Below are 21,805 nucleotides of genomic sequence, written 5' to 3' on the forward strand. Positions count from 1 at the left end.
AAGAATTTCGATTTTTCTTTGTGAAATAATTTGTATTTGGGATTTTTCTATCTGCATGTTAGAATAAGAAGCATGTTTTACTTGTGATTAGAATTAAGGGTTATTAGTGACTTATCTTTGGGGGAAAGTTTAGTAGTGGTATGAAATTGTTGGGATTCTTCTGCGTGCAGGGAGAATTCTAGTTGAAGGCAACTCCACGTTTGCGTTGCTAGATTCAGGGGCTACGCATTCGTTTATCTCCCTGGAGTTTATCAGACGGATAGGCATCACACCTGAGATTGTTGACAGTGGTTATGATGTCACTATGCCGTCAGGACAGATTATTTCTACCTCTAGTGTCATTCGAGAGCTGGAGTTGGAGCTGCAGGGGCACTCCATTCGCGCAGATGTAGTGGTTTTTCCATTGAGCGGGTTTGATTTGATTTTGGGTATGGACTGGTTGACACTCAATGGAGCTTCCATTTATTTTCTTCGGAGGACAGTGTCAGTGAAACCTTCGGGAGGCGACCCATTTACTTTTCATGCATCTCAGAGCAGTGATATTCCTCAGGTGATAACTCTTATTCAAGCGAGGAAGCTGTTGAAACGGGGTTGCCAAGGTTTTCTAGCAAGTATTGTCACGGCCTCAAGACCATCTAGCAGATCATTATCAGAGATAGAGGTGGTTTGTGACTTTTCGAACGTCTTTCCGGAGGATGTTGCAGGAATTCCACCAGTAAGAGATGTGGAGTTCAGCATCGACTTAGTGCCAGACACCGTGCCTATCTCTGAGGCACCATACAGACTTGCTCCTGCCGAGATGAAAGAGTTGAAGGAGCAGATACAGGAGTTATTAGAGAAAGGCTTTGTTCGTCCTAGCTTTTCTCCATGGGGAGCTCCAGTATTATTTGTGAAGAAGAAGGATGGCAGTATGAGACTGTGCATCGATTATCGAGAGCTCAACAGGGTCACAGTGAAGAATAAGTACCCACTGCCAAGAATAGAGGACTTATTTGATCAGTTGCAGGGAGCTTCAGTGTTCTCCAAGATCGGCCTGCGATCTGGTTATCATCAGCTGCGAGTTAGAGATGCAGATGTGTCCAAGACTGCTTTCCGGACACATTATGGGCATTACGAGTTCTTAGTGATGCCATTTGGGATGACCAATGCTCCAGCGGTTTTCATGGATCTCATTAACCGGGTTTTTCAGCCGTATCTTGATCAGTTCATCATAGTCTTCATTGATGATATCTTGATCTACTCTAGGAGCGTTGAGGAGCATAGGCAGCATCTACAGACAGCCTTGCAGACTTTGAGGGAGCATCGTTTGTATGCCAAGTTCAGCAAGTGCGAGTTTTGGCTCGAGCAGGTGGCATTTCTTGGCCACATTATTTCGAGAGATGGGATTGCAGTGGATCAGTCGAAGGTTGAGGCAGTGCAGAAATGGAGTATTCCGAGGAATGCTTCGGAGATTCGCAGTTTCTTGGGTTTGGCAGGATATTATAGGAAGTTCATCAAGAGTTTTTCCTCTATTTCAGTACCCTTAACTTCCTTAACCAAGAAGAACGCGAAGTTTATTTGGAGTTCAGACTGTCAGAGGAGCTTCGATCAGCTGAAGGAAGCACTCACTACTGCACCGGTTTTAGCAATGACAGTACCACACGAGGAGTAAGTAGTGTACACCGACGCGTCTAAGCTAGGTTTAGGCGCAGTACTTATGCAGTGTGATAAGGTTATTGTTTATGCATCGAGGCAGTTAAAGATTCATGAGCAGAACTACCCGACACATGACTTGGAGTTAGCAGCAGTGGTCTTTGCTTTGAAAATCTGGAGGCACTATATGTATGGAGAGAAGTGCAAGATTTTCACTGATCACAAGAGCCTCAAGTACTTCTTCACTCAGAAGGAGTTGAACATGAGGAAACGGAGATGGTTGGAGTTGGTGAAGGATTACGACTGTGACATTAGCTACCATCCAGGTAAAGCTAATGTAGTGGCTGATGCTTTGAGTCGGAAGTCGTCAGTGGTATCGTGTTTGTCAGTGCAGTTACCACTGCAGAATGAGATTCAGAGGTTTGATTTGGAGTTTTACTCGAGTGGTCATGCACCGAGCTTGTCAGTGTTGACGGTGCAGCCGATTTTACGGGATCGGATCAGAGAGGGACAGTCTACTGATGAAGAGTTGCAGCGTTGGAGACAGAGAGATGAGGCCAAGGGTGGTCTTCTGTATACAGTTGTGGATGATGGCATTGTTCAGTACCATGGTAGGATGTGGCATCGATCAGTTGAGAGCTGAGATTCTAGCAGAGGCTCACACATCTCCGTACTCCATTCACCCCGGAAGTACGAAGATGTACCGAGATTTGCAGCTATTGTATTGGTGGCCCGGGATGAAGAGAGACATCGGGAGAGTTGTGTCAGAATGCTTGACTTGTCAGCAGGTCAAGGCTGAGCATCAGCGTCCAGCAGGACTTCTTAGACCTCTTCCTATTCCGGAATGGAAATGGGAGAATATTACGATGGACTTTGTAGTTGGTTTACCGAGGAGTGCCAGAGGTTGCACAACTATTTGGGTGATCGTGGATAGACTCACCAAGTCAGCTCATTTCTTGCCGGTGAGGACTACTTACTCGTTGACACAATATGCAGAGCTTTACATCAAGGAGATTGTTAGACTGCATGGCATACCAGTGTCGATAGTATCAGACAGAGATCCGAGATTTACGTCTGCATTTTGGAAGAGTTTGCACACTGCATTGGGGACTAGACTTTTGTTCAGTACAGCGTTCCATCCCCAGACAGATGGTCAGTCTGAGAGAGTGATCCAGGTTCTCGAGGATCTACTGAGAGCTTGTGTCATCGACTTTCAGGGCTCGTGGGAGACTAGACTGCCATTAGTGGAGTTTACCTATAACAACAGTTTTCAGTCGTCTATAGTTATGACTCCTTATGCAGCATTGTACGGGAGGAGGTGCAGATCTCCTGTGCATTGGGATGAGGTTGGTGAGAGGATTTTACTTGGTCCTGAGATCGTGCAGCAGACAGCTGACATTGTGACTCAGATTCGGGATCGAATGAGGACTGCTCAGAGTCGTCAGAAGAGTTATGCAGATACTCGACGACGAGATTTGGAGTTCACAGTAGGTGATCACGTGTTTTTGAGAGTGTCACCTATGAAGGGAGTAGTGCGATTTGGCCGGAGAGGCAAGCTTAACCCTAGATATATAGGGCCATTCGAGATCTTGGAGAGAGTTGGCACGTTGGCCTATCGTTTAGCTCTACCACCAGGGCTAGCGGCAGTGCACAATGTATTCCATGTATCCATGCTTCGGAGATACATCTCGAACCCATCACATGTGTTGGATTTTGAGCCTCTTCAGTTGACACCGGAGTTAGCATTTGAGGAGAGGCCTATACGGATCTTGGCTAGGGAGGAGCACAGATTGAGGACGCGGGTCATACCGATGGTCAGATTCCAGTGGCTGAATCATTCGGAGGAGGAAGCTACTTGGGAGACCGAGGCAGACATGAGAACTCGCTACCCGGAGTTGTTCGGGTAAGTACTTTAATTTCGAGGACGAAATTCAAATTAAGGGGGGGGGGGGGGGAGAATTGTAACACCCAATATTTTTAGTACGTAAATTCGCATGCATAATTAGGGATTTTATTTATTTAGAATTTTAGATTTATGGGTTAAATTATGATGTGAATTATTTGTGCATGTTTTAAGTTATTTTCAAGCATTTAACCCATAATTTGAGATTTTTATGATTTTTAGTATTTAAATTATTTTATCGCGTAGACAGGAACGTGGACGGACGAGATGACAACTTTCTATCCAATTTATTTCATGAGCATTTTTAGAGCCCAAAAATATTATTTTGAGTTTTATTTCCTCAAAATTATCAGTATTTAATTTTATATATTTTTAGGAGTCCGTTTTTATTCAAAATAAGCCAAAATATTGACTTTTTATTATCTTTAAAATTCCCTTAATTTTATATTTCGGGATTTATGTTTTTATATTAGATTATTTTGTATTTTTTAAGAGTTTAAAATTTTATATTTTATGTATATTACCTATCTAATTAAATTATATTATCTATCTAACTAATTTTAATTATTTATTTTAAAAACCTAGATTAATCTAACCTACCCAACCCCACACCCCACTACCATCACTCAGCCGCCACCCCACCATCTTCATCATCTTCTTCATTGGCCATCACCCCCTAGGACTCCATAGCCACGTTTTTTAAGCTCCAAGTCAAGTTGTCGTCGCCCCGTCGTCCCGGAATCGTTCTACACGCCTACTTCTCTTCAACCTACGGTGCAAGGCATGTTTCTTTTTGTTTTTAATGTGCCATATCAGTGTTTATGCGTGTGTGTGCGTGAGCATCAGTTTTCTTCAAAAATTTTCAGAAAAAACGAGATCAGTTTTGGTTTATGCGTTTGTTCTTGTGATTCTTGATCATATTCATGATTTTCTTAGCCATGGTTCGTACCACTGCTGGTAAAAGGGATTTAGGATGTGTGAGGCCTAGACTCGAATGGCTCGAGTGGCTCGAGCCAAACGAGCCCAGGAAACCAGCTGATGCAGTTCGGCTTCCATGGGAGACGCAGACTAGAGTTCACGGGAAGAAGGGTTCGGCTAAGGGTTCTAGGGTGCATGGGGCTGGGTTAGTGGCTAGGTTCGAACCGCCCAGACGTGGGCTACATCTGGGCGGCGGCGCTCCGGCCAGGGGCGGCCGGAGCAAGCCGGCAGCAGCCAAGGAGTGGCTGCTGCTCACGGCCGCGGCAGAAACGAGAGTAGGGGGGAAGGGGCGACGGGTTTAAGGTTTCAGTGATGGGTCCGGGTCGGGTTGGTGGTCCGGGTCAAGTCAGTGGGTCTTGGGTTATGTTAGTTAGGTCTGGGTCTGGGTTAAGTTAGTTGGGCTCGGGTATTTTATTTTTAAGTTAATTATTAAGTTAAAGTGTTTTAATTGGGCTAATTAGATTAATTAAATTAATGGGCTACATTTAAGTTTATTAATGGGCTTGAATAATTATTTTAAGTTAGCCTAATAATTTTTATGGGCTTGGGAGCCCATGAGAATTATTGGGCCAGTCTTTGGGCTTTTGGGCCCATTGGGCTAGAATAGAGTGTTATTGGGCCAGGAAATTTTATTGGGCTTAGAAATGTGTTAATGGGCTTAAGTATGTTAATGGGCCAGTCTCAGTGTTAATGGGCCAGAATTTAAGAAATTGGGCTTGAGTGTTAGGGCCAGCATTCAGTACAACCCATGAGAAATTGCATGTGTCCTGAATATATATTTAATTATTTTTATGCATGGAAGTTATTTTTAATAATTATATGTTAGTATGAAATTAAATTAAATATATATGAAGGACGCACATTTTATTTAAGTACATGCATTCATGAAATAATTTTTACGCATGATTTAATGTTTAAGGTTGAGCAAAAGAAAATAATTTTATGTTGGAAGTTGAAGTAGTGTGAAAATTTAAGGGGGGTTCGTCCCCATATGTGAACTATTGAAGGGCAGTTTACTGCCAATTTAAGAGGTGATTCGTCACCGCCACGTACGTTGGTTTACCACGCTGATTAGTATTTAATGTATGTATGGTTACACTATGGATACGACCTTTCGATGTTAAAAAATACTTTTCTCAATAATGTTTATGTATTATTATGATATTCAAGTTTAATTTAAGTTTATGTTATGTTCATGATAATTTTTAAGCATGCTCATTCATGTATATGTTATGTATTAGTATTAAAGTGATTTAAATTATTTTAAACCCTTGTTATGTTAGCATGTTGGGCCTCTAGGCTCACTACACTGATATGGTGCAGGTGAGTACGTAGAGGAGGATGTAGTACCCATCGGCGGCGAGGACCTATGAGCGAACAAGTAGTAACCCCGTGACCGTTGTCTGAGTCTACGTCATGTTTTGAATATTTTTATCGTGTTATACATTTTTATTTATTTTCAGTGGTGGATATTATTACTCATTTTATTTAAATATTTTCAGTGCATGCAAATTTTATTTATTTTGCTTATGTCAGTATTTTATTAAATGTTTGACTCAGATATTTAATTTATTAAAGGTTGCATTTTTATTTATGTTATTTATTTTTAAATCTATTTATTCTGTGCATATATGTATGGGCATGTATGTACATATTTTTACTTAGTAAGTATAAAAAAAAAATTTATTTTTCCGCATATTTATTTACATTTAGAGAGTAAGGGTCCTTTCAATATCTCTTGGTCATATGATATATTGGAGTCGGTAGACTTCTCTTGAACACCTGTTTTACATGTAAACGGCAGCCGAACTAAAACAACGAAGTATTGTTTTATTATCACCAAAAGTTAGGATTCAACAATTTCCCCCTTTTTGATGATGACAAAACCTAGGCCCCAAAAATCTTTATGAAGAAATTTTACGAGATGAATTCATTGCGAAAATGAATTGCATTGATACATGACATGTTACAATAAATCATTTGATAAAGCGCAATAAAATCCTATTAGACATACGTTGAAATATGATAAATATACCTGATATCATTATTTCCTTTGTTGTGGGATATCTTGCCTTTGTCGTTCGATGTCAACTGATTTTCTGGATACTTTCCCATTTTGACATCACCACGGTTGAGATGAGAGATGATCTCTCCAAGTTGTGCACCAACGGTGGTTTGGAAGGAGTCAATACGGGAGTCAATATGAGCAGTCAAGTCAGCTTTAAGAACTGAGATTTTTGCGGAGGTGTGCTCATTTGTGCGACGAACAGTTTGTGACACTTGTTCGGCAACAGTATCCATGGCTCGGATATTGATACGAGACATAATTACCGATCGAGAGCTTGCAATGCCAGCATCTTTTCCTTGGATGCGATTGCTAAGGCTCTGCATTGTAGAGCGAAGTTCGTCTATGATGCGTTCCAGAGCATAAGTCGAAGATTTTGGTTCATCAAACGAAGCTGGATCAAGTTTGTCAAACTCATTGCCTGAAGTATTGAGCATGATTGCTTGATCATCGGCTGTAGTCGTAACAGGGGATAAGATGGTGTGTTCAGCTAGTGGTGGCATTATGGTTGTGGTATCCAATGAGGAGGATGCATCGATCCTAATCGCCTGATCAACTGGACTGACTGGACTAGTAGGCTGAGATTCTTTAGTAGTCGGGTGAAGAGAAGAGTCAGCAGAGTGAATCTCATGAAGAGGAGATGCAGGAGAAACTTTATCCAAGTCAGATAATGACTTCAAAACGTCTGATACTGAAGTAAGTGGGATCTCAGGAAGATAATCATCAGCAACTGATGTAATTGGATGGATCATTGGAGGTTCTGAAGCAGTAGCAGTGCATGATACTGTCGGTTCTTCAGATGTGGAAACAAATGAAAAGTATGTCGAGGGACATTCTTCTTGTGCTGCAATGAAGTCTTGTTCTTCTGAGGTGAAGATGAAGTCAGACGGTTCTGAGTTATCGTGAGAATCAAGAATTGGGATCATCACCTGAACTTCTTCATGGTACAGTCGCTGGTACTCATCGGTTGGGTGAGGAATGGAGTGCTTCAGCCGATATTCCCGTAAGAAGGTGTCAGTGACATCTACAAACTGTTTGAGACACAAGATTGCTTCACTGTCATCCTTGGCTGTCTTACTCATCAGTTGATAGTGTTGTTCCCTTTGAGAGAGAATGTATCGGGCAAGGCTATCGCGGAGTTGGACATCAACCAACTTATATCTGCTGAGAGCAGTTTCAAGATGAGAAGTTGCTGTAAGAATGAACAATTTATCCTCTAATTTGAAGAGGTATGTCAATTTATTCTCATGCAAAATCTGAGAATATGAAAGGTTGAAGCAATAGTTGATCCATTCATCAAATTCCTGAAGCCTAAAACGCACAGCTCTGAGGATGCCGGAGATGATGAGTAGGACTTCCATTTTTCCCTACATATGGGGCTTTTGGTGATGGTATGAAGATGCCTTTACCTTTTCCTTGAGCGTCGGTCAAGGTTTTGTTGAGAGATTAGGCTGATGACTCAGTGAGAGCGACTCCTTTGAGTGGATAAACTTGAGCGCCGATAGTTGGATCTTGAGCCCTGAGGATTTTATTACTGATGATGGAGACTGCATCGGCTGATGAAGAAGATATTGCCACCGAGATTGGTGCAACAGTAACTGTAGTGATTTCAGCTGGCTCGGATGTCAGCTGAGGGATAGGAACTGTTTGAGTAGCAAGTTTTATCGAGGCGGAGACTGCTACGGTTGCTGCTGTCACTTGAGAAGTTGGAGTGTGAATGGTTGATAGCAACTTTATCCTCTTAGTTTTGGGTGAGATGGCTTGAGAGCCGTTTTCTTCCTTGGAGAAGGAGAAGAGCTGCCAAAAACCTGGACCAATGGATCATTGTCACTAGCATCATCATCTAAATTGGATTCAACAATTATAGTGCGTCTACTACTTCGAGGAAGTTTCTGTTGAAGAGCTGTATTGCCCATAGCAGCTTGTTGTTGTTCTGTCCCGATCTCCCGCTTGATGGTCCTTAATTGATCCGCAGTTACTTGATATTTTTGTAAGAACAATAGGTTAGTAACCGCATTGAGCCATTTTGAGACATGTAAAGCTTCAAAAGTGGAGGAGTCCACACCTAAAGCTGCAAGAAGATGGAAAATTTGTAGAGCAAAGTCTTTGGATTGTCCTTTGCCTCGAATCATTTCACAGATAGTGGAGTAGAGAATGGACGACCAGTTTAAGTTTAACTGAGAGGCAATGGAAGCCATGTACTGAAACTTCTCAAGAGTGATCTTTTCATAAGATCCAGCTTTAGCCAAAAGCATTTTTGCCACTATGTTGGCTAGCAGTCGATAAGCTGGCTTCAAGCTCTGTTTGAGATCGTTAACTTTGATAGGTGCTCCATCCAACGTGAACTGAGATGCCCAGTGAGAGGCATTACCATCAGGTAGGTCTGCGCATTTCATCAAACCACTGGTAGGCAATCCAAATGTTTCACCGAAAAAATGTTGATTGAATTCCACACGTCGTACCTTGATGACACACATGATGGTCCACCATAGAGCTAGAGCTGAGAAATTTACGTAGTTCGGAGGCTTCAATCATGTGGAACATCGCAAAGATTTTGGAGTTTTTGATGGAGTGTACTTCGTCAAAGTTGATTGCCAAGCATGTTTTTTGGATAGACATTTTGAAGAATTCTGAAATCAAGAAATATGATTAGTGTTTTTGGAATATATGAGTAAAAAGATTGAAGTTCGGGTCGTTACAAGAATATATTTGTGTTATGTGTGCGAGTAGCCGCAGTGTGATGTACACGTCATTGAAAATTTTGAAATTTGAATTTTGAAAATCGAAATGCGCACGACAAGTGAAGGATAAAACAAAAAGCATATATATTATATTATATTATTATATAAATAAAGAGGTTGGCCCAAAGTCCAATGTCTGCATGAAACTGATTGTCAGACATCAGTGTGTGGCATTTTGGATACGCCGTCAGGCCCTGTGATTATGATTTGATGTTTGAGCATAATAGTGGATAATGAACATGTGAGATTTGATATCTGCCGACCCTTCACCTTCCTTGTGCTCCTATAAATACAAGATCAATAAATCATTAGAGCATCAAAATATACGCATAAAATAGAGAAAAGTAAGATGTCGGGTCCTGGAGGATATATTTGTCTATGGAGTTCAACGCTGCTTTGACTAGGGTTAGAACCCGCGAGTATGAAGATACGGTGTTCGAGCAAGTCATTGCGGAATGGGAGGTAGTTGAAGAACTGCGTCTTCATCTTTCTGGTGTGCTTTCGCAAAGTTTGGCAGACTCTGTAAATAACTATGCCGTCCAGATGCGGCAATATGAAGAGAAGCTGGGGTCCACTGATCCGGCGAAGATCTTCAGTCCTGAGGGCTTGTACTTGATCTTTCTCTATAAGGAACTTGAAGAACTGGAGCTTATTAGGTCAGAGGACATTGGCTACGTTCGCTCTCCTACCAGAGAGCTTACTACCTTCATGCTCTTATGGAAGTTTGCAGTAGAGAAAGAGATTGCTAAGGAAGTGTTAGCCTTCGAGGCTCTTATGTAATCTAATCTGTAAAACTTATGTTAGGATGAATGAAAATATTTTGCATATTTTATCTGACTTAGGACGATTCTCTGTCGTAAAAGATACAAGTATCGTATACATTCATAAAAGAAATATTACAATCACGTCTTTTCACGTAGAAGATGTCTGAATATTAAGAGTGATGTGACTAAAAGGTGGATGTTCATGAGTATGAATTGCAGTCGAAGTAAGCTTAAATTGAAACAATAATCAGAAAAGTACGATGCAAAAAGTGTCTGTTTTAATCTTTCATTAAATGCACCGTGCACGAATATCGATAAAGTAGGCTTATCAAAGGTTTGTGCCAATATTTTGTAAAATTATTATCGTCGGTTCAGTGTAGGTGACTATTGACCTGCTGGACCTTTAGCCTTCTGAGTTTGTTGCCTATAAATAATGCACTTGCAACAAAATAAGTTAGTTCTAAAAATCAAGATTCAAATATCACGATGGATGAGTTAGAGTTTGAGATAAGAAAGAATAGGTACAAAAGTAGAGTAATAGCAAGAGGTATACGTATCTGGTTTCTCCAGGAGACGATACATCGCAACCTACATACTGGTTTATCTCTCATGGATCCACACTGTGCTGAGGGGTTGCTGTGATGCAAGCTTACTATGCGAACTCAGAGCACTTGTGATGTGTTAAGGCCTGGTGCTGTGAGACTCTTGATGTTTTAGGAAGAGAGAGATGAGATGCAGAACATCTGCTTTGAAGATGATGTCTGCAACGGCCAAGGTGCACTCTCACTGTGGATGATCGAGTGGAGTTGAGAGACGAGAAGAAGAATATCTGCTGCTCAATTTGCATATCATCATGGTCTGTAGACTCAGTAGGGGATGATTTGTAAAAGAAATGCTTATGCCTATTGTAATGAAACTTTATTTATGGAAATTCAATGTTTCCCCTAAACTCATGCTTATCTTAACTCAATTCAATTAAACCAAGTACATTACGAAAATAAGTAAACTTAGCGTCCGATAGTGGATTGGTGAATATATCTGCTGCCTGCTGGTCAGTAGATATGTAAATCATCGGAATCTACTTCTTTAGCACATGTTCTTTTATGAAATGATGTCGTACATCAATGTGCTTTGTTCTTGAATGCATCACGGGATTTTGAGTGATTGCGATTGCACTAGTGTTGTCGCAAAATATGGGGGCTTCATTTGACTGTATTCCATAGTCTTGAAGCTGTTTGTAGTAACCCAGATTCCATTTTAAGATAATAATATGTTAAACATGATTAAGGGTTGGTGATTAACCAATTCCGAGGTTTAATCGGACTTCAAAATCAAGAATTTGATTTTCATTTTTTTGAGCCAGTTCGGATTGTCCGAAGAGAACTTCGGACGGCCCGAACTCAGCAACTCGGGGGCTCCGAAGATGGCTTGTTGACTTCGGAGTTAAGGCAAGTTCGGACGATCCGAACTAAGGATCGGACGGCCCGAACTCCCTCATGCCATGCAAGCAGGATTACTCAGCCATGGATTTTGACAAGTGTCGGACGAAGAGAAGTTCGGATGATCCGAACCCGACGTGGCTTGCATGCATGCATTGAGTTGGAACGGACGATCCGAACCCCAGTTCGGAGGGCCCGAACTCGACCAGAAATTTTCCTATAAATAGGACTCATTAGATTTCAATTTGAATTACAAATTTCCGAGTTTTCTTCTCCAGTTATATAGTGTGAGTTATACACTTGAGGGCTCTATTGGTTATAATAGAGGTTCTGGAATAACCAAGGAGTTGTTATAGTCATCCGGGACTAGCGACTTCAAAGGGATATCGACGGACGAAGGTATGGTCCGGGAATCTATTTAAGTTTTGGGAGTACTTATTAGCTTAGTTAAGGCTTATAGAACTTGTGTAGTGATACGATAAACTTCTGAATATAGGCTTGGAACCTAGGATCCTACTATACTTGAACTAGCTTAGAGGTACGTACACATTGACTGAGATTGCCAGCGAGTATACATGTTTATATGTTGCATTTATTTGGCATTATTATATGGCATGATATATGATTTATCGCTTTCTATATTCATATGTCATGTGCATATGTGTGTTGAGCCTATACCTTGATATACCTGATTATAGAGCCGCTCAACTCTATACTCGATAGTCTATCACTGAGAGTACCGCGATGGCGGGGACATTTATGTCTGACTACTCTCGTGTACTTGACGAGTGTGGTTGCACCCAGAGGTTGATCCGTACGGTGGCAGCACTCATGTGGCGCCTGTACTGAGCATGACTTTTCAGATGACCCTTTACCAGTCATCATGTTGCATGCACTATATACATATGTTTACTCATGTTTATGTACTGGGCATTAGCGCTCACGTCCTAGTTATTATCTTGGACACCCTATTCCATGGGGTAGGTCGCAGGATGGACGGAGCTGGTAGTTCAAGGCAGGACTAGGGAGCGGGAGCTTGGAGGAGTTTATTATACAGCAGGATTCGATATAGATGTATAATGTTTACTTTTAAGTTTTTCGATATGGTTGTATCACTACAGTATTAAGCCTGGATATATTTTACTAAGTTGATATGTAATTTATGGATTATGTTTCCGCACGTTTTACTTTGTTAAGTATTTTGCTGTATTAAGTTTAATGCATGCTATTAATTGCCAGTTAATAGGTGATTCCATGCAGGGTCACTACACTTTTGGTATCAGAGCATGCATAGATTTTGGGAATTAGTACTTGGGATTTAGTTTAGTCTTGAGTAATTCTTGCACATTTGGGATTTTAATGTGCAATTCTTTTCAGGATATGGCTGACGAGAGTCACGATAGTATTGGCCAGGGAGGTGGTCATCATCGTCATCATCGCCATCGTGATGATCAGTATCGTCCTCATGAGGGTAGACGTCGCTACACTATTAATAAGTTCATGCAAGTAGGACCGAAACCCTTGGTGGGAGGCGAGAATCCTGAACAAGCAAGAAGTTGGATGTCCAAACTCGAGAGTGCTTTTCGAGCTTTTGATTGCACTGAGGAGCAGAAATTGGTAGTTATAGAATTCGTTCTAGAGGATCGAGCACGATTTTGGTGGGATGCCAAGGCTGCTCAGGCACTTACTGAGAGAGGACAGGTGACTTGGGGAGATTTCTGTCAGCAGTTTCAGAAACTGTATTTTCCTCGAGATGTTCGCCAGACACGATCGATGGAGTTGCTTACTCTGAGACAAGGATCAATGACTATTGATCAATATCAACAACGATTTCTTGATCTACTACCTTTCAGTCCTCATATCAGTGATAGTGATGCGTCCAAGTATGATATCTTTTTGCAAGGCTTGAATCAAGATATCTACTCACAAGTTTTCGTCTGTGATGATCCAACATCTTATGAGACTTTGGTGAACCGTTGCCGTCTTGTGGAGACCAGCAACAGGCGGGCATAGTTGATGATGCCAGGACAGCCTAGTGGATCTTTTGAGCCTAGATCTCAATCTGTTGTGCAATCTGGACCTATGTCTTCTACTCCTACTACTTTGTCTGGTTCTCGTGGTTCACGAGGTACATTCCATTTCGGGAAGAAGAAGAAGAAGGAGGAGGAGGAATTTTGCAGCCACTGTGGAGGGAAACATCCTGCAGCTTCATGTCGGAAGGCTACTGGTGCTTGTTATATTTGTGGTAAGCAGGGACATCTGCGGAAAGATTGTCCTCAGCGTATGGGTTCTGCTAGTTGATCGGGATCACAGGTTGGATCGCAAGCTTCTACTTTTCCACGTCAGCAGCCAACACCACAGAGTTCTTCTGGTTACCGTCCACACTCACAAGGGCAGGTGTTTTCTCTATCTCAAGACCAGGATACTGAGGGAAGCGATCGCATGTTGGCAGGTACCTTTTTGTTATGTGGTATTCCTGCACTTGTATTAATTGATACTGGAGCATCGCATTCCTTTATTTCTAGCCATTTTGTTAAGAGACATAGATTACCTTATGTATAATTAGATATGGGTTTAGTTGTATCTACTCCGCTGGAGCAGGAGGTAGTGACTAAGCGTCTAGTGATGGGTTGCCTTCTAGAGTTTGAGGGTCACGTGTTGTCTGCTAATCTGATGATTCTAGTGATGGAAGATTTTGATTGTATTTTGGGAATAGATATGTTGACTTTGTATCACGCTACTGTGGATTGTTATCAGTGTCTGGTACAGTTTCATCCGGATGAGGGTGATAGCTGGTACTTTTATGGAGAGGGTACGCGACCTCCGTTGCCACTTGTTTCGGCTTTGAAGGCATGTCATGTAGTAGCCCGTAACCAAAATCAGTAATTAAGGAATTAATCATAATTACTTGAAGAGAGTTCGGAAGCTCCGAAGGTGAGATCGGAAGCTCCGATCAGGATCGGAAGCTCCGATCGTTATTACGTCAGGCATGACGTGTGGCAAGATCGGAAGCTCCGATCAGGACCGGAAGCTCCAATCACCCCTATCCGGAATCAACAAGTGATATTTTGACACGTGGCAGATCAGGATCTTCGGAAGCTCCGATGGCAGGATCGGACGTTCCGATCAAGGATCGGAAGTTCCGATCGTTGTCTATAAATAGAAGGCCGAGGCTTCACTTTCATTTGCCAATTCCGAGTTCTCCTTTCCATTCTAGTCCTTTAGGAGCTGTTCTAGTCTTCTTAGGCTTGGTCCGGAGGTCGGCGAGGCGTTCGGTAGTCGTAGCGGAGTTGTGCCCAAGTTCTGGAGGCATCGACATCAAAGGGCTAACGACGGACGAAGGTACAGCTTTTGCTTCTTATAATATTTAGGAGTATGCAAGAGCTTAGTTAAGGCTTTTAGAGCACTTTAATGATAGTAGTATCATTTGGCAGTGTAGAGCAGACTATAGGCGTGGACCTAGAGTTGGTAGAGCTTACACTATTTTGAGGTACGAAAGTACTGTTCGAGATATCCTGACTGAGTATGCATGTATTATGTGACTGCATGATTTATATGCCATGATATTATGCTGCATTCATTTGCATCTTGCTGTATCTCTTTCGAGATGTCTGTTAGTAGGGTTGTACCCTATCCTGTTAGTGGATGGACTTCCATCGATTTGGGTCCGGCGTATCCACGGTTATCTCGGTATGGGAGCCACCTCCTGAAGCGACGGCACAGCGTGCTACATACCAGGGCCCGGTCTGTCTCCGTTATCTGATCCTTGACCTCGAGTCTATAGGGAGTTCACTTTTCATTCATGTATACTCATACTCTCGTACTGAGCGTTTTATGCTCACGTCTCGTACTCTGTATTTTCTGGACACCCTATTCCATGGGGCAGGTTTGCGATTGGACGAGGAGGGTGGATCCAGGAGGGGCTAGTCAGTGGTTGGCCAGATGGAGCTTCGCTTAGGTTTTATTACTGTTGTTTTGGGTTTATACAGCTATTCGATTTGGTTGTATATTATTGGATAAATTACAGATTCCTTTACTTGGGATTGTATATTATTTATGGTTTTCGCAGTTTTATTCTGATATCTGTTTAATTAAGTTAATTGCATGCCTAAGTTCTGTTTAGTAGGTGATCCGGGTAAGGGTCACTACATTTATGGTATCAGAGCATGCAAAAGAATTCTTGGGATTTAGTCTCATCTTGAGGTATTTTTGTAGATGTCAAATTGTGACGACCAGAGTTCTCATGGCAGTGTTGGTGGGCGTTGGGGTGATGCCGACCGGGAGCCTCGTCGAGAACGGCGTCATCGTCACCATGACGACGAGCGTTTCACTGTGCGTCGATTCTTAGCTATGGGTCCTAAGCCCTTAGTTGGAGGTGAGTCTCCGAAGGATGCGGAGAACTGGTTAGACCGCATGGAGACGACTTTTCAGACTTTCCAATGCACCGAGGAGCAGAAGGTGGAGACCCTTGGCTATCTTCTGGATGGGCGTGCGCGCAGGTGGTGGAGGTTTACTTCTGTACCTTTTGTTGCGGCGAGAGGAGTGGCCACCTGGGCCAAGTTTCGCACAGCTTTCCAAAAGCGATATTTTCCTCCTGCACTCCGTCAGTCGAAGGCAGGCGAGCTACTGAGTCTGCGACAGGGAGCCATGTCTATCGATGAGTATCAGCAGAGGTTCTTTGATCTGCTATCCTATTGTCCCGAGATTGCTGATAGCTCAGAGATGAAGTACAATCTGTTCCTTCAGGGCCTTAACCCTGAGATCCATGACCGTGTGGCGGTTGGCGACGATATGTCCTACGAGGGTTTGATGAGCCGTTGTCACCAGGCGGAGGACAGCATTCGGCGGAACAAATCTTTCTCTCAGTCGAGACCTACTAGTTCTTTGGGTCCCCGTGCCCAAACTTTCAAGAAGTTTGGATCTTCTTCTTCCTCTGGTTCTGGAGGTGTTGTCCGTTATGGTAAGAAGGACAAGTGTGATCACTGTGGGAAGAACCATCCATCCGACAAGTACCGTAGAGCTTCTGGAGCTTGTTTCCGTTGGGGAGAGACTGGTCATATCCGGAGAGATTGTCCACTGTCTGGGGGAGGCGGTTCTGGTTCTGGTTCAGGATCGGGTTCTCAGACCACCGTACAGCAGAGGTCGCAGGGACAATCTGCTGGGAGTTCTCATTTGAGGCCACGGGCTTCTGGCCAGGTGTTTGCCCTAAGACATGATCAGGCTGTGGAGGAGAATGAGAAAGTCATCGCAGGTACATTTCTGCTTTATGGTATACCTGCTCTTGTACTTATTGACACTGGTGCATCTCATTCCTTCATTTCTGCACGTTTTGTTAAGAGGCATAAATTACCATGCATTGCACTAGACGTAGTGATGTCTGTTTCTACTCCGACGGGCCAATCTGCTTTGGCTAAGCGTCTAGTGATGGGTTGCCCTTTAGAGTTCGAAGGGAACATTCTGTTAGCGAATCTCATGGTCCTGGCGATGGACGACTTTGATTGCATTCTTGGAATAGATATGTTGACTACCTATCGAGCTTCAGTGGACTGCTATCAGAGATTAGTACGCTTTCATCCGGAGAGGAGCGAGAGCTGGTTTTTCTATGGTGAGAGAGCGCGACCCCCGATGCCTTTGGTATCAGCTTTGAGAGCCTGTGGAGCTCTAGAGTCTGGCGGGGAAGGCTACCTTATCTATGCAGTTGATTTGTCCGCTGACAGTATTGGGATAGAGAGCATTCCTGTTGTGGATGAATTTCCAGATGTGTTTCCTGATGAGATTCCGGGTTTTCCTCCTGCTAGGGAAGTCGAGTTTGGCATAGAATTGATGCCGGGTACTTCGCCTATTTCTAGAGCACCGTATCGTCTGGCTCCGTCAGAGAAGCGTGAGTTGAAGAATCAGCTACAGGATCTTTTGGACAAGGGGTACATTCGTCCTAGTGTATCTCCTTGGGGAGCTCCTGTTCTCTTCGTGAAGAAGAAGGATGGGTCGATGCGGCTGTGCATTGACTATCGGCAGCTGAACCGAGTCACTGTGAAGAACAAGTATCCGTTGCCTCGTATTGATGATTTGTTCGACCAGCTGCAGGGCACGTCAGTTTACTCCAAGATTGACTTGAGATCTGGGTATCATCAGTTGAGAGTCCGTGATCAGGACGTAGCCAAGACTGCATTCCGTACTCGCTATGGGCATTACGAGTTCCTAGTGATGCCATTTGATTTGACTAATGCACCGGCTATATTCATGGATTTGATGAACCGTGTCTTCAGGGAGTATTTAGACAAGTTTGTCGTGGTCTTTATTGACGACATCTTGGTGTATTCGCGTAATACGGAAGGGCATGTTTCTCACTTGCGGTTGGTACTGCAGACTCTTCGGGATGAACAGTTGTACACCAAGCTGAGCAAGTGTGAGTTCTGGATGGATAGAGTGGTCTTTCTTGGCCATATCATATCCAGGGAGGGGATTTCTGTTGATCCAAGCAAGATTGAAGCGGTACTTAATTGGTCGCGTCCGACGACAGTTGCTGAGATCCGTAGTTTTCTGGGTCTAGCAGGATATTATCGTCGCTTCATTCTGAACTTCTCTCAATTAGCTCGACCGTTGACGCAACTTACCCGCAAGGGTGTGGATTTCGAGTGGTCCTCCGAGTGCGAGGAGAATTTCCGTGAGCTTCGACGGCGTTTGACTTCTGCGCCGGTGTTGGCATTACCGTCAGGATCTGGAGGGTATGTAGTTTACACGGATGCTTCTCTTCAGGGGTTAGGCTGTGTCCTGACTCAGAATGGGCATGTGATCGCATACGCTTCTAGACAGCTAAAGCTTCACGAGGACAACTACCCAGTCCATGATTTGGAGTTAGCAGCCATTGTGTTCGCTTTGAATATATGGCGTCATTATCTGTATGGCGAGAAATTTGAGATCTTCACCGACCATAAGAGTCTCAAATATTTGTTCACTCAAGCGGAGTTGAACATGAGGCAGAGACGTTGGATGGACTTGCTTAAGGACTATGATTGCGAGATTAAGTACCATCCGGGAGCTGCTAATCTCACCGCTGATGCTTTGAGTCGCAAGGTGCGATTATCCGCACTTCAGACTTGTTCGATGTCTAGTGCGATCAGTGACTGTTGTACTTCAGGTTATACCTTCAAGCATAAGAAAGGTATGCAGAGTATCCAGATGTTTGCGATATTATCTGAGCCAGCCTTGTATTCACGGATCCGAGATGCTCAGATGTCTGATTTGAAGACCCAGCGTTTAGCTCGTCTAGCTAACGAGGGTAGCTCGTCTGGATTTCATTATCAGTCAGATGACTTTCTGTGTTTGTCTGGTAGGCTTGTGATTCCGCATGATGAAGAGTTGCGAGAGGAGATTTTGTCTCAGGCGCATCGCACTAAGTTGAGTATTCATCCTGGGAGCAACAAGATGTACAAGGATCTACGTACTCGTTTCTGGTGGAAGGGAATAAAACGCAGTGTTTATCAGTTTGTTTCGAGATGTTTGGTGTGTCAACAGGTCAAGGCAGAGCACCGATGACCTGGAGGATTGCTTCATAGTCTGCCTATTCCTGAATGGAAATGGGAGTTTATCACTATGGACTTTGTGACCCATTTGCCGGTATCCCCGAAGAACTGTGATGCTATCTGGGTTGTGGTGGACCGACTCACCAAGTCAGCGCATTTCATTGCCTATAGCCGAGAGTACTCTGTGGATCGCATGGCACGGATGTACATTCAGGAGATCGTCCGACTTCATGGAGTGCCTGTGAGCATTGTCAGCGATCGGGACCCCAGGTTTACTTCTAGATTCTGGGGGAGTGTTCAGCGTGCTATGGGTACTACTCTCAGTTTGAGTACAGCCTATCATCCGGAGACTGATGGTCAGTCAGAGCGCACTATCCGTACGTTAGAGGATATGCTTAGAGCGTGCGTCATGGATTTTGGTTCAGCCTGGCAGGATCATTTGCCGTTGATCGAGTTCGCTTACAACAACAGCTATCACACTAGTATTGGGATGGCACCTTTTGAGGCGTTGTATGGGCGACGTTGTCGTACTCCACTCTTCTGGGAAGAAGTGGGGGAGAGACAGGCTGAGGGACCGGAGTTTATCCAGCAGGCGATAGACATTGTTGATCAAATCAAGAAACGGATTAAGACTGCACAGGATCGTCAGGCCAGCTATGCTAATATCAAGCGTAGGCCCTTGCAGTTCGAGGTCGGGGAGAAAGTGTTTCTGAGAGTGTCACCTTTTCGCAAGATTCTCAGATTTGGACTTAAGGGCAAGTTGTCTCCCAGATTTATCGGTCCGTTTGAGATCTTGGAGAGCATTCGCGATTTGGCTTATCGACTAGCTTTGCCACCGCATCTATCCAGTATTCACGACGTGTTCCACGTATCTCTATTGCGACGGTATGTGGCGGATGAATCTCATATTCTGCAGCGGTCTGAGGTTCAGGTAGACAAGGATTTGACTTATGTTGAGAAACCTCTTCGTATCCTGGATTATAAGGATAAGGTTTTACGGAACAAAGTCATTCCTTTGATTTTAGTTCAGTGGCAGCGCCGAGGCACTGAGGAAGCTACTTGGGAGCTTGAGGATAGGATGCGTAAAGACCATCCTGAGTTGTTTTGATTTCATTCTTTAAGTTGCAAACTCTGTAAACGTTTGATTTGAATAAAGAATGTTTCTGATTTCTGCATTTGCATTCGGTACTTAAGATCTGATTTCGAGGACGAAATATCTTAAGTGGGGGAGAATGTAGTAGCCCGTAACCAAAATCAGTAATTAAGGAATTAATCATAATTACTTGAAGAGAGTTCGGAAGCTCCGAAGGTGAGATCGGAAGCTCCGATCAGGATCGGATGCTCTGAACAGGATCGGAAGCTCCGATCGTTATTACGTCAGGCATGACGTGTGGCAAGATCGGAAGCTCCGATCACCCCTATCCGGAATCAACAAGTGATATTTTGACACGTGGCAGATCAGGATCTTCGGAAGCTCCGATGGCAGGATCGGACGTTCCGATCGAGGTTCGGACGTTCCGATCAAGGATCGGAAGTTCCGATCGTTGTCTATAAATAGAAGGCCGAGGCTTCACTTTCATTTGCCAATTCCGAGTTCTCCTTTCCATTCTAGTCCTTTAGGAGCTGTTCTAGTCTTCTTAGGCTTGGTCCGGAGGTCGGCGAGGCGTTCGGTAGTCGTAGCGGAGTTGTGCCCAAGTTCTGGAGGCATCGACATCAAAGGGCTAACAACGGACGAAGGTACAGCTTTTGCTTCTTATAATATTTAGGAGTATGCAAGAGCTTAGTTAAGGCTTTTAGAGCACTTTAATGATAGTAGTATCATTTGGCAGTGTAGAGCAGACTATAGGCGTGGACCTAGAGTTGGTAGAGCTTACACTATTTTGAGGTACGAAAGTACTGTTCGAGATATCCTGACTGAGTATGCATGTATTATGTGACTGCATGATTTATATGCCATGATATTATGCTGCATTCATTTGCATCTTGTTGTATCTCTTTCGAGATGTCTGTTAGTAGGGTTGTACCCTATCCTGTTAGTGGATGGACTTCCATCGATTTGGGTCCGGCGTATCCACGGTTATCTCGGTATGGGAGCCACCTCCTGAAGCGACGGCACAGCGTGCTACATACCAGGGCCCGGTCTGTCTCCGTTATCTGATCCTTGACCTCGAGTCTATAGGGAGTTCACTTTGCATGCATGTATACTCATACTCTCGTACTGAGCGTTTTATGCTCACGTCTCGTACTCTGTATTTTCTGGACACCCTATTCCATGGGGCAGGTTTGCGATTGGACGAGGAGGGTGGATCCAGGAGGGGCTAGTCAGTGGTTGGCCAGCTGGAGCTTCGCTTAGGTTTTATTACTGTTGTTTTGGGTTTATACAGCTATTCGATTTGGTTGTATATTATTGGATAAATTACAGATTCCTTTACTTGGGATTGTATATTATTTATGGTTTCCGCAGTTTTATTCTGATATCTGTTTAATTAAGTTAATTGCATGCCTAAGTTCTGTTTAGTAGGTGATCCGGGTAAGGGTCACTACATGTCATGTCTTAGAGTCGGGTGGGGAGGGCTACCTCATCTATGCAGTTGATATGTCCATAAGTAGTCCGGGTATCGATCAGTTACCGATTGTCAGCAAGTTTCCTGATGTATTCCCTGATGAGATTCCTGGTTTTCCTCCGGTTCAAGAGGTTGAATTTGGTATTGATCTAGTACCAGGAACTACGCCTATATCTCGAGCACCTTATCGTCTGGC

This window comes from Henckelia pumila, chromosome 4 (assembly GCF_033568475.1).
Source record: "Henckelia pumila isolate YLH828 chromosome 4, ASM3356847v2, whole genome shotgun sequence".
In the NCBI taxonomy this organism is placed as follows: domain Eukaryota; kingdom Viridiplantae; phylum Streptophyta; class Magnoliopsida; order Lamiales; family Gesneriaceae; genus Henckelia; species Henckelia pumila.